The sequence below is a fragment of the Balaenoptera borealis genome, assembly GCF_965194805.1.
Source record: "Balaenoptera borealis genome assembly, contig: HAP1_SCAFFOLD_2518, whole genome shotgun sequence".
Taxonomy (NCBI): domain Eukaryota; kingdom Metazoa; phylum Chordata; class Mammalia; order Artiodactyla; family Balaenopteridae; genus Balaenoptera; species Balaenoptera borealis.
The window spans coordinates 1-15,018 of record NW_028121817.1 but is presented as its reverse complement, the minus strand read 5'-3'; the positions used below and the strand labels follow the sequence as shown (position 1 = coordinate 15,018).

The 15,018-nt window shown below is 41.1% G+C and overlaps 2 long non-coding RNA genes across 2 annotated transcripts; both read left to right on the top strand.

Annotated features, from left to right (window-relative positions):
* The first annotated feature begins 454 nt into the window (after positions 1–454).
* On the top strand, positions 455–2,111 carry LOC309622411. The gene is made up of 2 exons (XR_014240839.1): positions 455–576; positions 887–2,111. It is a non-coding gene; the product is annotated as an uncharacterized lncRNA (long non-coding RNA).
* Positions 2,112–3,649: 1,538 nt separating this feature from the next.
* Positions 3,650–14,981, top strand: LOC309622410. Its single transcript, XR_014240838.1, has 3 exons — positions 3,650–4,238; positions 12,330–12,509; positions 12,540–14,981. It is a non-coding gene; the product is annotated as an uncharacterized lncRNA (long non-coding RNA).
* The last annotated feature ends 37 nt before the right edge of the window (positions 14,982–15,018 follow it).

The window sequence follows — 15,018 nt, the reverse complement described above, 5'->3', positions numbered from 1 at the left end:
AATGAGAAATAATTCCCTGGGGTTACAGCAAGAGTTGTGTGAGCCTGCCTGCAAATCCAGATTTCTTTCTATGTAGTACAGCTGACTGGTCACTCAGAAGGCAAGCCACGGAGATGTGGTTGATGGTCATTCACAACTTGGGTGGATGCAGTTGTGTGACTGGACTCTGTAAAGTCTTTAATCCTTCCAGATATAAATCTTTTTTATTTCTTCTGAGTGACCACCACCCAAATCTTTTCTGAGTTCTATAAGATTGTAGACCGGAGGCCAAGGTGAAATGACCCAACTCTGACTGAATGTGTAAGGAGAGCCTGTGATGGCCTGAAAAACTAGGTGTGGAATGTCAATGACCTTTAGCCTAATATCGGGTGGTTCATGGTTCATCGGGTCAGCATGACGGCCGCTCTGACCTTACACCACGTCCAGAGACTTCCTCATACACAGACGCTTCCGTAGAAAGACAAGAGAGTGCAGCGTGGTCATGTTTTCTCTTGTCTCAAGGTAATTCAAGGCTAGACCTTCTCTAAGGTGAGACGTATTTCAGGATATACTGAGCCTGAATCCCATTTAAAAGATGTCTGTGGCGGCTTCCCTGGTGGCGCAGTGGTTGAGAATCCGCCTGCCAATGCAGGGGACACGGTTTCGAGCCCTGGTCTGGGAAGATCCCACATGTCGCGGAGCAACTAGGCCCGTGAGCCACAACTACTGAGCCTGTGCTCTGCAACAAGAGAGGCCGTGACAGTGAGAGGCCCGCGCACCGCAATGAAGAGTGGCCCCCACTTGCCGCAACTAGAGAAAGCCCTCGCACAGAAACGAAGACCCAATACAGCCAGCCATCCATCCATCCATCCATACATACATACATACATTAAAAAAAAAAAAAAAGTCTGTGCTTTTTCCAGTGGAATTTTTTTTTTTTCCAGAAAATTATGAGACACATTACAAAAACCCAAATCGTTTAGTTCTACAGAGCTGTTTTTCTTTTGTTGTGGGTTTGGGTTTTTGGTGATGGTGAAGGTGGGAAGGACAGGTTAAAACATTTTGTTTTGTTTTGTTTTTATGACCATCATTTTTAAGACAAATGCTTTCTCAGTCTTTATGGAGAAACACAAGTTTACTTGGGTACCACTAGAATGACCCGAGCTTTAAAAAAAGGTCTGGACAGCTGTTCCTTATACCATCCTCATAAGTTTTTCCCTCCGTGAGGTACAGATAGCTGCGCTCACAGAACATGGGTGATAAAATGGTGGGAACATTTGTAAAATATGGTGAAACAGGGAAGTTGGCCTAGGGTTGCTCAATTAAGTTTTTTTTTCTTAAATCACCAGGAATCAGGATATGTACAGGAAAATGTCTTGGGAAAATTTACAGGTCATAAATTTATTATTTAAATTTAACCTACCAGTATCCCCTTCTTATTACATCTACGCAGAAAAATAAGAGAGCGACTTCCCAGGGAGGGTCCTTTGAAGGTGGAGAATAGTGTTTTCCTGAATTACTGCCAGAGCATAGCTCATATTTGCTTTATAACACACACCATATTTAGGCTGCTGTTAGCGATGTTGGTTTTTAACATCTCAATGGCTCCCAAGATGATGTATGTATAAGCAAGTGAGGATTTAGATCAAGGGGGCAGCAGCTCATTATTAATGCATGTGCTGAAAAATCTCTAGCTTGCTCTTGCTAAAGACAAGAGTGTTGGGGAGAATGAGAGCTCATTTTGGAGGCTAATATTAGAAACGGTTAGTATTAAAAATGGTACCACTACAGACAAAGGGTTTACTCTGTGTGAGTTCTGTCTTTTGAGACTTATTCAATTACAGAGTAGAATTGCCTTTTAAAAGTATGGATAGAAGGCATAAAAAGTTGAAGTACTCTGTCTTATTTTGAAACTTGATGTTAAATGATCCATAATTGATTTATTTCTAGTTGAAGAAAAGATGCCCATTCAAAGGATATCACTTAGAGCATCCCTTTGCCCTCATCACCTACTCTGGAACATTCTGCTTTGGGAGGCCTAGGGAAATTTTGAAACTTTTTTTTTTTTTGATTCTGGTAAAAATAACTCTGTTCAGACCAAATAACCCATTAAAAAATAAGCAAAAAAAAAAGACATGAAAGGATGAGAGTCAAGAGCATGATTGTGTAGTACAGTGAGGATGGTCAGGAGTCCTTCTGTTATAGCAAAAGCTATATAGTGAAATGATTGAATCATACGTTTTATTAAATATATTATGAAAGATTTCAAACGTCTTAGGGCTGAAATAATATAAAGAGAGGAGAAGGCTGGTGGTGAATTCTTGTTGTTTTATTGTAAGTGTTAAGAGCGTAGATTTATATTGGTTCACTTACCTTCAGTACTCAAGTCTATCTTCAAGAGAGATGTGAGGCCAGCTGTTCTGGGACTGTTCCCACTGGAAGCTGACAGAGGGCTCAGTCCCTGGTTGCTTCGGATCAATGTGTAAATTACAGACCAGCGGGGTTTTTTTGTTGTTGTTTAGTTCTGGGGTTTTTTTGTGATTACAGTGTGCAGGATTATAATGTCAGTAATTATGTCAATTTTATGTGTCCCCATGGGTTTTATTTCCTCATCTGTACCCCCACTGTGCACAGTGTGGATTTTATTGTTGGTACCAATGGTACACAACAAAGGAAGACTCTTAAGTGCCCCCCTTTCTCACCACTCCTGATGGTACCTGTATAGAGAGGATGGAAGATTCTTGGAGTATTGGGGGTAGAACTGAGACAGGGATTCCTCCGTGGCTGAGAGCCTCTCTCTGCCCCTCATGCCTTTGCAAGGGAGGACAGCCCAGGACTCTGACTCCTTAGAGGCCACGTGGATCATCAGATCCCCCAAGCAGTTGCTCTGGCCAGATTCATGGTCATACTGAGAAATATGTTTGATGACGTGCTTTCTGAGGACAAAACCCACGCCAGCATCAAAATCTGAGACTATATTTAATTGACATGTGTACTTAAATGCCTTTGTGTGTGTGTGTGTGTGGCTGTTTCCTAGGCTGGCTGGCTGGCTGGGTTACCCACAAAGACCTGTGGCAGCACACTTGGAGATGGGAATAGTTTGCGGTTTTAATCAGATGAGAAAGTTGAACATGGCATGTGGCTAATGTCTATTGCATTTGTGCTTTCAGGGGTCTGTAAAAATAAAGGTTTTGATCTTTCAGCATTATTTTGCAGTTATTTTTTTCTAGGGTCAGCAGGACTGACAATTAATATACTTAGATATGACCCAGCAATCCCACTCCTGGGCATATACCCAGAAAAAACCATAATTCAAAAAGACACATGCACCCCAATGTTCATTGTAGCACTATTTACAATAGCCAGGACATGGAAGCAACCTAAATGCCCATTGACAGATGAATGGATAAAGAAGATGTGGTACAAATATACAGTGGAATATTACTCAGCCATAAAAAGGAACGAAATTGGGTCATTTGTAGAGATGTGGATGGACCTAGAGACTGTCATACAGAGTGAAATAAGTCAGAAAGAGAAAAACAAATATCGTATATTAACGCACATACGTGGAATCTAGAAAAATGGTACAGATGAACCGGTTTGCAGGGCAGAAATAGAGACACAGATGTAGAGAACAAACATATGGACACCAAGGGGGGAAAGTGGGGGGTGGGGATGGTGGTGTGATGAATTGGGCGATTGGGATCAACATGCATACACTGATGTGTATAAAATGGATGACTAATAAGAACCTGCAGTATAAAAATGAATAAAATTGAACAAAATATAAGAAATGTGAGGGAGGAGTCTAATAGTAAGTTTTCTTAGCAGTGATTACATTGTTATCTGAAGCAAGCCTTATTTGTTTTTGCATGAAAAACTCAAATGGCACCCAAGGCACCCACCCCAGCCCTCAGTTCTAACCCGCAGTGGATCCAGTATCCACAGTTCCTCATGTAACCTACATGCATTTACTTATAAATAGATTTTTAAAATTACAAATGGGATCAAAATATACTCTTGCTGCCTCTTTTTTCATTTAACAGTATATCTCACAATGTTTTATTAACTGTTGCATAATTTAACTGGTGTCCTGTCATGAGCATTTAGAGTTGTTTCCAGGTTTTTGTGGTTGGTTAGCTGTCCGAAGGAAGGTGGGCTTATGCATGATTTTAACTTTTGTATGCTCTACATTTCCTAAGACTGAAGACACCAATTCCCTCAGTGGGCATCATTTTGGATGTGACATCTATCCAGTGGTGAGTAAAAGACACTGGTCCCAGGCTTCTGCTGAACTGTTACTGGTGGGATGGTGTGGATAAGAATTTGGCAGTTGTCTCATCAGATGCGACATCTTAATCCCTTAGCCCCAAGGGCAGCCAGGTGGCCTCTAGTGAGTGTTACATGGATATAATGGGTTAGGATCACAGAATTTGGGTTCTTTAAAAATAGGTATCTGGTCTCAGTAATAATTGTCATGCCAGGTTGGGGGAGGGGGGGGCATGGTGAAAAGACCGTAGGATTTGGCATCAGAGCGAAATTCAAGCCCAGCTTCTCTACACACATTGTATTTTCTTTAGGAGGACGTTCACCTTCTTTAAGCCTCAATTTCCTCATCTGTAAAACAGGAATGATATGAATATTAAAATAATGTCTATGAAAATACACTTAAAAAGTCACTGCACAAATATCACTTATTATTTAACCCAAGTCCTCCTTAATAACGAAAAGAAACCTCAACTGTTTTAAAGTAACTTTCCTAAAGCTATACATGCATACATCTATGACTTAATTACTAATCTTTGTACCTTTAGTGTTTGTCTTCAAAAATTTCAGACGCAGATCTGAGCTTGAAAAAATGGAGCATTAGAAAGAACAGGAAAATGTTGTCACTTAATCATTTTATTTTCCTCACCTGCCATTTGTGCTTTCGTTATTGTATCTCCATTTTTACAGAACCTGGAATATGTCAAGACCAGTTTGCTGAGAGTCTTCTGTGATTTACGGTGTTTGCTCTGCAATTTCTTTGTTTTGGTGTTTCAGGCGTGGAATGAAATTTTATTAGTTTGAAATTACACCTGCTTGTCCCAGTGACTCACCATCACACCACCCTCCACAAACACACACAAACCCACACAAACCCACATGACATACACTATAGAAGGGCCGTGAATTTTAAAAACTAAATAAAAATAATGCCACAAGCAGGAGAGGACATTCACCAGTTGAAAACAACTTTTTACACTGGATGGTAAGCAGTAGTCTCCAGAATGTTCCCAAATAACCATAACAAAGACCTGCTTTTAATTCACTCCCTGAAGCCAAATAGGAGACCACAGAGCAGTGTGTATTCTAGGGAGAAAAAAAATGACTGAACACTGAATAAACAAAAACACACACAGGCTAGTGCAGTCAGTCTTTTTTGTAAAACTGTTGATCTGAAAAGCCTCCAGAGCTTAAAATTGCTCTTAAAATGAATCCCATACTCATGGGTTTGAGTAGGTAGATTTTCAGCAGCTTTCTCTGTGTCATATGTGGTCGCCACCTCAGTGCCCTGTAGAACTGGGGTTTGGAGCAGAGTTGGGCAGGACTTTTGAAGAAAATATTAATAGAAGCCATAGCTGCTTCTATTGAATCAATATTTGAAGGCATTGTTAATAACATTTTGGAGCAAAAGACTTCAAGGACACATAGAAGAGGTATTTCAGAACCCATCTTTATGTCTAGTTTCTCTTTTTTTCAGTGGGCTACAATTAATATTAACCTTTTTGAAGAATATAATTCAGTGGTTTTAGTATATTCACAAAGTTGTGCAACCATCACCTGTGTCTACCTCCAGAACATTTTCATCTCCCTAAGAAGAAACCCCATATTTACTAGCACTCACTCCCCATCCGCCACCCCCTCATCCCGCCCTAGACAACCACTAATCTACTTTCCATCTCTGTGGATTTGCCTGTTCCGAACACTTCATATAAATGGAATCATACAATATTTGTCCTTTTTATGTTTGGCTTCTTTCACTTAGCACACTATTTTCAAAGTTCATCCTTGTAGCATGTATCAGTGCTTCGTTGTTTTTTAAGGTCAAATAATATTTCATTGTAAGGATATACCCCATTTTGTTTATCCATTCATCAGTTGATGAACATTTGGGTTGTTTAAACTTTGGGGCTATTGTGAAGGATAATGCTAAGAATATTATATTCATGTACAAGTTTCTGTGAGGACATATATTTTCAGTGTTCTTGAGTATGTACCTAGGAGTGAGACGGTTTGGTGTCTGGCCTTTCTTTATCCAAATTACCATGTTAGTAACCTGAGAAGAAGGGGAATGAGCTTAATTTGGACAGATTAAGAAACGGGATGGGTAGAGAAGCTGTGGTCTTTGGGTTACATCTCATTGTTCTCTAGAATGATGAAACTAATTCCTGACTTCTTAAAAACAAATCCATGGATAGACTGTCAATCCCAGGGATTCACAGTGTTTCTGTCCCATGAGACCTGAGGGATACCTTACATCCCTGTTAGTTAATCGCTTGCACTGTGATTTCCCCATGGTGACGTGGGCTGAGGGTGTAGCCAGAGGGAAGAAAGACGTTAGAGTTTATCATAACGTGTGTGTGTTTGGGGGGAGGGCGGGTGTAGTGTGAAAAGAGCCTCTCGGTGCTCCCTCCGTTTTGCAGAGGATTCAGCTTTTATTATAATAACAGTGGAGCCTTCACACTTTGCTTTGGGAGGAGGACAGAGGTGGGAGTGGGGGCAGGCAGCAGTCTCAGAGCGTAAACAATAAATGTATGGCTGTTCTCTAAGATCCTGTGGCTGCTTTACAAGTAATGTTATTTCAAGGATCTTCTGTTTCCTGAACTATCTGGGTTTTATTTATCCGGGCGTGAAGACTAAATTCTGTTCATCAGAGCTGTGTTAGACATAGAAAAATTGTCATTTTGGATTGTAATAACTAGGAAGGCCCACCACATTAAGAGAGAAAAAGCACCGTTTTCTCTGCTGACCCCAAAGAGCCCAACCATCAAGGACAGATCCCAGATTGGAAATTCTTCTAACTTGTGAAGACACATTTCATTTTGACAGAATTGGTTCTCTAGAAAAGCCTTTTGTCTGCTTGGGGTCAACAGTAGACAATCCAGAGAACTGGATTTTCTTTCCACCTAGACGTTAATTAGGGAAGCAGTAAGCAAGTAGGCTAATTCCTCATCATGAAACGCTACGGGGCCCCAGCGCCATCAGCACCATGCAGGGGCCCCAGCTAGGTTGCTGAGGCGTTAATGAGCTATAATTGCTTCCGGTCCTGCCTCCCCGTGGATTTTCGCTTTTACACATAGGCCTTGGGGGCCTCAGCCCAAAGGAGCATGATGGATGATGGAACTTAATTTGGTCCCTTTAGGTAGAAGGGCCTTTCAACAATACAGAGCAAAGTCCTCCGTTGAGGGCAAGCCATACTGAGTTAATCATTATACTCTTTTACTGTGAACTAAATGGAGAAATAGTTCTCTTCTGCCATAGTACTCTCTTTAATAGACTTTACTTTTAGAGTAGTTTTAGGTTCACAGTAAAAATTGAGCAGGAAGTATAGAGAGTTCCTGTATAGCCCCTGAAACCACACATGCACACCGTCCACCAGAGTGGGACATTTTGTTACAACTGAGGATCCTACACTGGCACCCAAAGTCCTTAGTTTACATTAGACTTCACTCTTGGTGTTGTACATTTCATAGGTTTGGACAAATGTGTGAAGATGTGTATTCACCATTAGAGTATCATACAGAATAGTGTCAATGCCCTAAAAATTCTCTGTGCACCACTTACCCATGTCCCCAGCCCCTGGCAATCACTGATCTTTTTACCATCTCCATAGTTTGCTTTTATCAAAATGTCATATAGATGAATTCATACAGTTTGTAGCCTTTTCACGTTGGTTTCTTTCACTCGGTAATATGCGTTTAAGATTCTTCCATGTCTTTTCATGGCTTGAAAGCCCATTTCTTTGAGTGCTATGAAGGTGACTGTCCGTGATCCAGGAAACAGGCGCTCGCCAGATACTGAATCTGCCAGTGCCTTGATCTTGCACTTCATCCTCCGGAACTGAGAGAAATAAATTCCTGTTTATAAGCCACTCAGTCTGTGGTTGGTTGTTATAGCAGCCCAAGCTGGCTAAGACAACATTTTAAGATGTGACTGACAGGCAATAAACTGTACGTACTTAGTTTTATTGAGGTATAATTCACATACTATTCAATTCATTCTTTTAAAACGTATGATTCAATAATTTTTAGTGTATTCACAAAGTTTACACATATTTAAAATGTACAACTTGGTACATTTTGATATATGTACATACCCCTAAAATTATCACCATAATTAAGACAGACATAATTAAAACATAGTTAAGACATAATTAAAACTTCATTACCCAGAAGTTTCCTCATGCCCATTTGTAATTTCTTTCCCTCCTTTCTTTTTCTTTTTTGTGTTTTAACATCTTTATTGGAGTATAATTGCTTTACAATGGTGTGTTAGTTTCTGCTTTATAACAAAGTGAATCAGTTATACATATACATATGTTCCCATATCTCTTCCCTCTTGCATCTCCCTCCCTCCTACCCTTCTTTCCCTCCTTTCTGGCCACCACTGATCGGCTTTCTATCCTATAGAGTCATTTCTATTTCCAAGAATTTTATATAAACAAAATCATAGAGTATATACTTTTGTTTGTTTTTGGCCTGGCTTCTTCATTCAGCATAATTATTTTAAGATTCATCCATGCTGTAGCATGATATCTATAGTTTATTTTTTTGTTTTTGCTGCGAAGTATTCAATTGTATGATTATACCACAATTTGTTTATCTATTCACCTGTTGATGGAAATTGGGTTGTTGCCGATTTGGGGCCGTTACAAAGAAGCTGCCATCAACAGTCATATACAAATCTTTGCGTGACTTATGCTTTCACTCTTTGAGGGTAAATACCTAGGATTGGCATGGCTGGGTCATATGGAAATCATATGTTTTAACTTTTTAAGAAACTGCCAAACTGTTTCTCCAAAGTGGTTGTATCGTTTTGCACCTGCCGCAGTGCTGTATGAGGGTTCCAGGTACTCCCCATCCTCCCAACACCTGGTGTGGTCAGTTCCTTTCATCTCAGCCATTCTAACTGATGTGTCATGGTGTGCCCCACAATTTAAACTCCGCTGGTCCTAACTGCCTCGGAGGTCCCTCTACATACCACCCAACATCACTTCTCTAAGTCTTTGCTCATGCTATTCTTGCGAAGTGGATGCTTCTCTATCCACCCCTCATCTTAAACAATCTTCCTTTAACGTTCCACCTCAGTGCTCCTGGTGTCTCGGGTTGAACCCAAGTCTGTCTCTACATATATACATACCCATAGAATTCTGTGGATAATTTTTTTCCAAAGCATATTTGCATTATGATGAGATCCTCTGCGTGACCGTTTTCCCCACTCAAGGTTGGAGACCTAATACAGGGCTGGGCACGTCGTAGGTTTGCTGTAATGAATGCAAACTGACAGAGACAGGACTCATCACCCTGTGAGTGGTACTCTTTCCCTACAACCTGAAAAACATAGCTCCACTTTCTCTGGTTTGAAGAGCTCTGTCATTACAGTAATTGTTATTTGCAACTTATTGATCAGAAACAGTGTGTTGCTATGGGAACACTTTTAAATAAAATGAACAATTGTCCTCATTCTTAAAAACATCCTTCAGACATAGAAGGCAAAAGATAAATGAAGCCGAAGAAACTCATGGACTTCAAGGAAATTAAATTTTGTCTGAATGAGGGTCACACAGTCTGTCTTCACTCTATGATTTTAACGTTTCCTGTCTGAAGATTCTGCGTATTTTTGAGTGAACTAGAGTTAGTCATAATGCCTGTAATATTCTTTTTGATGTTGATGAGTGGGGAAGGGGCAGGGTTGAGAAACATTTATATCCTAGCATCTTCTGAGAAATTCTTAGTAGTCAACAACATCTGCAAGTTTTCCAACTCCCCAGAAAATAGTCGGTCTGATGTGGTTTTTATAGGTTCACAGGAGGGAGAGGCAGAAACATAAAAGAGTAAGCTGGTTTCCAAAACAGTAGTTTCTGGTAATAAGGGGATGGTAAAGAGGTTAAGTTTCAAAGTCTGATTAGAAATCACAGCTATGGAATTTGGAGTGATTGTCACTGAGGCTTTAAAGCCTGTGGATTTGGCCTGCTGTGCACAGACAGTGGTTCTTGATTTTTAACCCAGAGCAAAGTGGCAGCAGAGCACAAAAACATATGCAGCGTCTTCTGGGGGATACTGAGTGTGCTGGGATAATGTTCAGAATTCACCGGCAACTAGATGAGTTAAAAGAAAGCACCACAATGTGGGAAACTCTAAAGCAATCTGGCTGACTAATCAAAAGTATTTTGAAATAGTCCTTCATAGCGGGTTTTGTTCCAAAGCTAAGTGACTCCATCCATCACAAGCTAAGTAAAGCCCTAGTAAGATCAATGCGATCATGGTAAGATGAGGAGGTTTATCATTAAAGCCCATGACAAAGTGACCTGTGCAAGAATACAGTGTAAAGCCGGCCGTGCTTCCCAAATTCTCATGTGCACACGAACCACCCGGGAGTCTTGTGAAAATGAGGGTTCCAATTCCGTAGGTACAGGCTGGGGCCTGAGATTCTGCATCTTAAAACAGCACTCATGGGCTTTCCTGGTGGTGCAGTGGTTAAGAATCCGCCTGCCAATGCAGGGGATATGGGTTCAATCCCTGGCCCAGGAAGATCCCACATGCCGTGGAGCAACTAAGCCCGTGAGCCACAACTACTGAGCCTGCGCGCCACAACTACTGAAGCCCACGTGCCTAGAGCCCGTGCTCGGCAACACGAGAAGCCAACGCAATGAGAAGCCCGCTTGCCACAACTAGAGAAAGCCCGCACACAGCAACGAAGACCCAAAGCAGCCAAAAATAAATAAATAAATACATTAAAAAAAAAAAAAAAACCAGCACTCATGTGGTGTGGATGCTGTCTGTTCTCAGACCACACTTTGGGTTGCAAATGCAGAGACTTAAGTGAATGGGTTGCTTCTCCCTCTTTTATAACAGGTCATGGAAATGTCCTGTGAAGCTCTCTGACAAAATAAATAAGTCTATTGTTAACAGTCCTATTCATCTCAGGAGGGTATGGAAATCAATTCTGATATCTATGTTGTACTTTAAGGGAAAAAGAGAAAGGGATTTTTTATTAATAGCATCATGGAAAAAAAAATCAATTGAAAAACTTCCAGATTGAGTTGTGTTTATTTTAGGGTTGAAAATAGTCATGCCATTTATTGTATGATGCTCTCGATTACTGAAAAAAGTTAAACTATATCCAGTATGTTGACTACATACATCAGGAGTAAAAGTGGCATTCAAAATATTTTAAGCCAGAAGTTCCAGAAGTCACTTTTTTGGTTGAAACTTGAAGGGCTGTCTGATTTGAGTATTAGATTATCTTAGTCCAGGACCATCCCGAAGGTATTACCGTGGTAGTTTAAGGCACATATTTTTTGAAGCCAAACTCTCTGGATCTGAATCCGATAAGTCTTGCCACTTACTATGTACAACGGTTTACCCCTCTGTAAAATGGGTCTGCATTCTACAGGTATTATTGGATTAAGTGAGTTAATATGTGTAAAGTTCTTAGACCAGTGCTTGGCACACATACCAGCTGTACAAATGTTAAATATATGACCAAATAAGTAAGACATGTGTTAGTGTCATATCTTAGCTGCCCAGTGACCCTCTGGAATCCAGAAGGGCTGTTTCTCTTTTTTATTTTTAGAAATTTATTTATTTATGTATTTATTTATTTATTTGCTGTGTTGGGTCTTTCTTGCCGTGCCCGGACCTTCCCTGGTTGCAGAGAGCAGGGGCTACCCTTTGTTGCGGTGCGCGGGCCTCTCATGGTGGCTTCTCTCGTTGCGGAGCATGGGCTCCAGGCACGCGGGCTTCAGTAGCTGTGGCTCGCGGGCTCTAGATCGCAGGCTCAGTAGTTGTGGCACACAGGCTTAGTTGCTCCGCAGCATGTGGGATCATCCCGGACCAGGGATCGTACCCATGTCCCCTGCATTGGCAGGCGGATTCTTAACCACTGCGCCACCAGGGAAGTCCCGGCCTGTTTTTCTTTTTAACAACTAAAATGTCTTCCTACAAGACTTCCCCATAGGCAGCTGGGTCAGAGAGAAAGGTGATTTCAGCCAACCAAAAGGAAACCTCAAAATAAATTCATAGAACCTAGGAGTTTATTTATTTTGCTCATTTGGTTAGACTTACCTCCATCCTTTGGTTTGGCAGTTGGTGATGTATATTGGCCAGGTGGCCAAGGATGTCTTGAAGTGGCCCCGCCCCTTTTCCCCGCCTGTGGTGAAACTGGAGAAGAGAGTGATTGCTGAATATGGGATGCCTTCCACCCACGCCATGGCAGCCACCGCCATCTCCTTCACCCTCCTCATCTCTACCATGGACAGGTACCAGGTAAGCATCTCTACCATGGACAGGTACCAGGTAAGGCGCTGACACCTCTTCCTCCCGTGTGACACCATCCCTACAACGAGGCAGCAAAGAGTTTCCCTTCAGGATTTTCTTTTTTTGAAGGACTTTGAAGTTTATGAAATAAAGATGGGGAACAAAAATTTATTGAGCAGTCAGTGACAATTTCTTTATAAATGAAGTGACCATATGATTTAGTACCCAAAGCAGGTTGTGCCCGAGGGTGAAAGTGGACACCATTAATAATGACAACAGCACCACAAACATAACCAGGGTGTGTGGTATCCCGCTCCCAAAAGCATTTTCACCCTGAGCTGCCCGACCAGATGGCACTTGAATAGGTGCTCTCATCCTCTGTTTGCAAGAGACTCGAGGGGTTTATGATCCTCCAGGGCTGAGATGATTTCACCAATTCTCCAGCTACATGTCCCAGGGCCCAGGGTGAAACAGTCTGTTCCCAAATTAGCCCCCAAAGATGTCTGCCTTTTTTGGGGGCTCAACCGTTAGAAATAATCATTCCATATTTTCTAGAAAGCTGTCTAAATGACAGGAGATTAATAAATGTTGAAAATAGAAGAATTTCACTTAATATCTGCTTAAATGCCAATTATAGTAAGACCTTTTAAAAGTTATATTATTACTGCATTGGAGATTTATTTTTCCTTTCTGAGAACTCTTGCTCTAATTTTGTGCTTAATTTCAGAAATTTTACATTTTACCCGTTGGAAAATTTAGATTTCATTAACTCTCGCAGTCTTGTATGTAAATGACAGTATTGCTTCTCCTGCCCCTCTACACCAGAAACCCAGGGATGTTCCGGGTTCCAGGTTGTACAGAAATGGGGTGTCAGCCTGATGTGGTTGGAAGAGGATAAGATTAGTGCCAGGTCCTGGCTCTACCTGGTCTTCTACCTCATCACCTGGGGTCAGATCTCAGTTTCCTAAATGGGAAAGGGACAAGTATAGTATTATATCCAACTAGGTATAATCTTTTTTTGTAACTTAAATGCCATGCTAGGATCAAACAATGTCTGAGCTCCCCAGTACTATCGGAATTAATTGAATGCAGACTTCTGAGCTATGTCATATCCCGTGCCGTCTGCCCCAGAAGGACATAGTGGGCCCAACACTGGCCCCCATCAGGCTGCTGTCAGCATCCAGAGAAGCCTGTGAACATGATTCTTTTAGGAAAAAAGCAACAAGTGGCACTGACTGCAGGAAAGCAACAACAATCATTTATATGCTCATTTTAAGGCCACCTGGATCTTCTTAAAAATTTCTTTACAGCTTACGTGATGAAACGGTTTTCTTTTCTTTTTCCTTTTTATTTTTTTGGCCACACCACTCGGCATGCGGGATCTTAATTCCCCGACCAGGGATCAAACCCACGCCCCCTGCAGTGGAAGTGCGGAGTCTTAATCACTGTACCGCCAGGGAAGTCCCACAATAGTTTTCTTAAGGCCTGAGTTGTTATGCACTTCTTTCCTATTTAATTTTTAATAATAAATATATTCAGCTTTTGGGGTTATTTACTCATGAGTAGCTCTAAAAATGGGTTTATTTATATAAATATGTGTTCAGGCGAATACCAGCCTCTAAATTCTGAATGCATTAACTCATTAATTTTCAACACTTTTTCCATTAAAATCAGAGACCCAGTTAATGATAAATCTTAAGAGAAGATGCACAACCCTGTGTTATTATACTCAGATGTTGCATTGAAAAGAACATGCTGGACTTGTACTCAGAAGATGTGGCTTCTGGTTCAGACTGTGTCACTACTGGCTGTGTGACCTTGGGCAAGTCATTGCACCTCTCTGAGCCCCGGCTCCTGTTGTGAGGGGTGATTGATGGGCAAGCATCTTTGTGCTAAAGTTCAATACTAATGCCACTTATTATCAAGGTTAAGGGCTTCCTCATTTGTGGACTGGGGCTAGTAATAGAAGCTATTTCATAGGGTTGTGCGAAGATGCATGAGATAGTGACCATAACGCACTTCACAGAATATAGACAGTTCTCTATCATCTTTATCCTTATCACCACAGAAGACCACAGACATTAGTACTTGAAGCAACTGGATTATAGCTCTGTGTCTAGCTCATAAGCAGAATATTTGTGTGTTCTTTATATGACTCGTCATTAGCCAGATTCCTCCAGCTGTTTTCATTACTCACGAGCAAATGTCAAGATTCAGTGAAGTCTGGACTCTTGCCTTGACATCTGTACAGAAATATGCCCAGTCTTAACATGGGGCCATTGTTCCCAGGCTCTCTCAAGAAGCTGATTGTTGCCAAGCTTTATCATCACAGCGCATGATGGGAAAGTAGCTAGTTGGACTTCCAAATTACAGCACTGTCTATCTACCTTGCCTCTTGGAAATACTGTATATTTCATAAGTTTTAATCTAAAAATAGGTAGAAATAAAAAATGATTTACTCCATTAAAACTTGTAGCACAATAGCTAAGGTCAAGTTCTCTACCGTGTCTTATTTGCA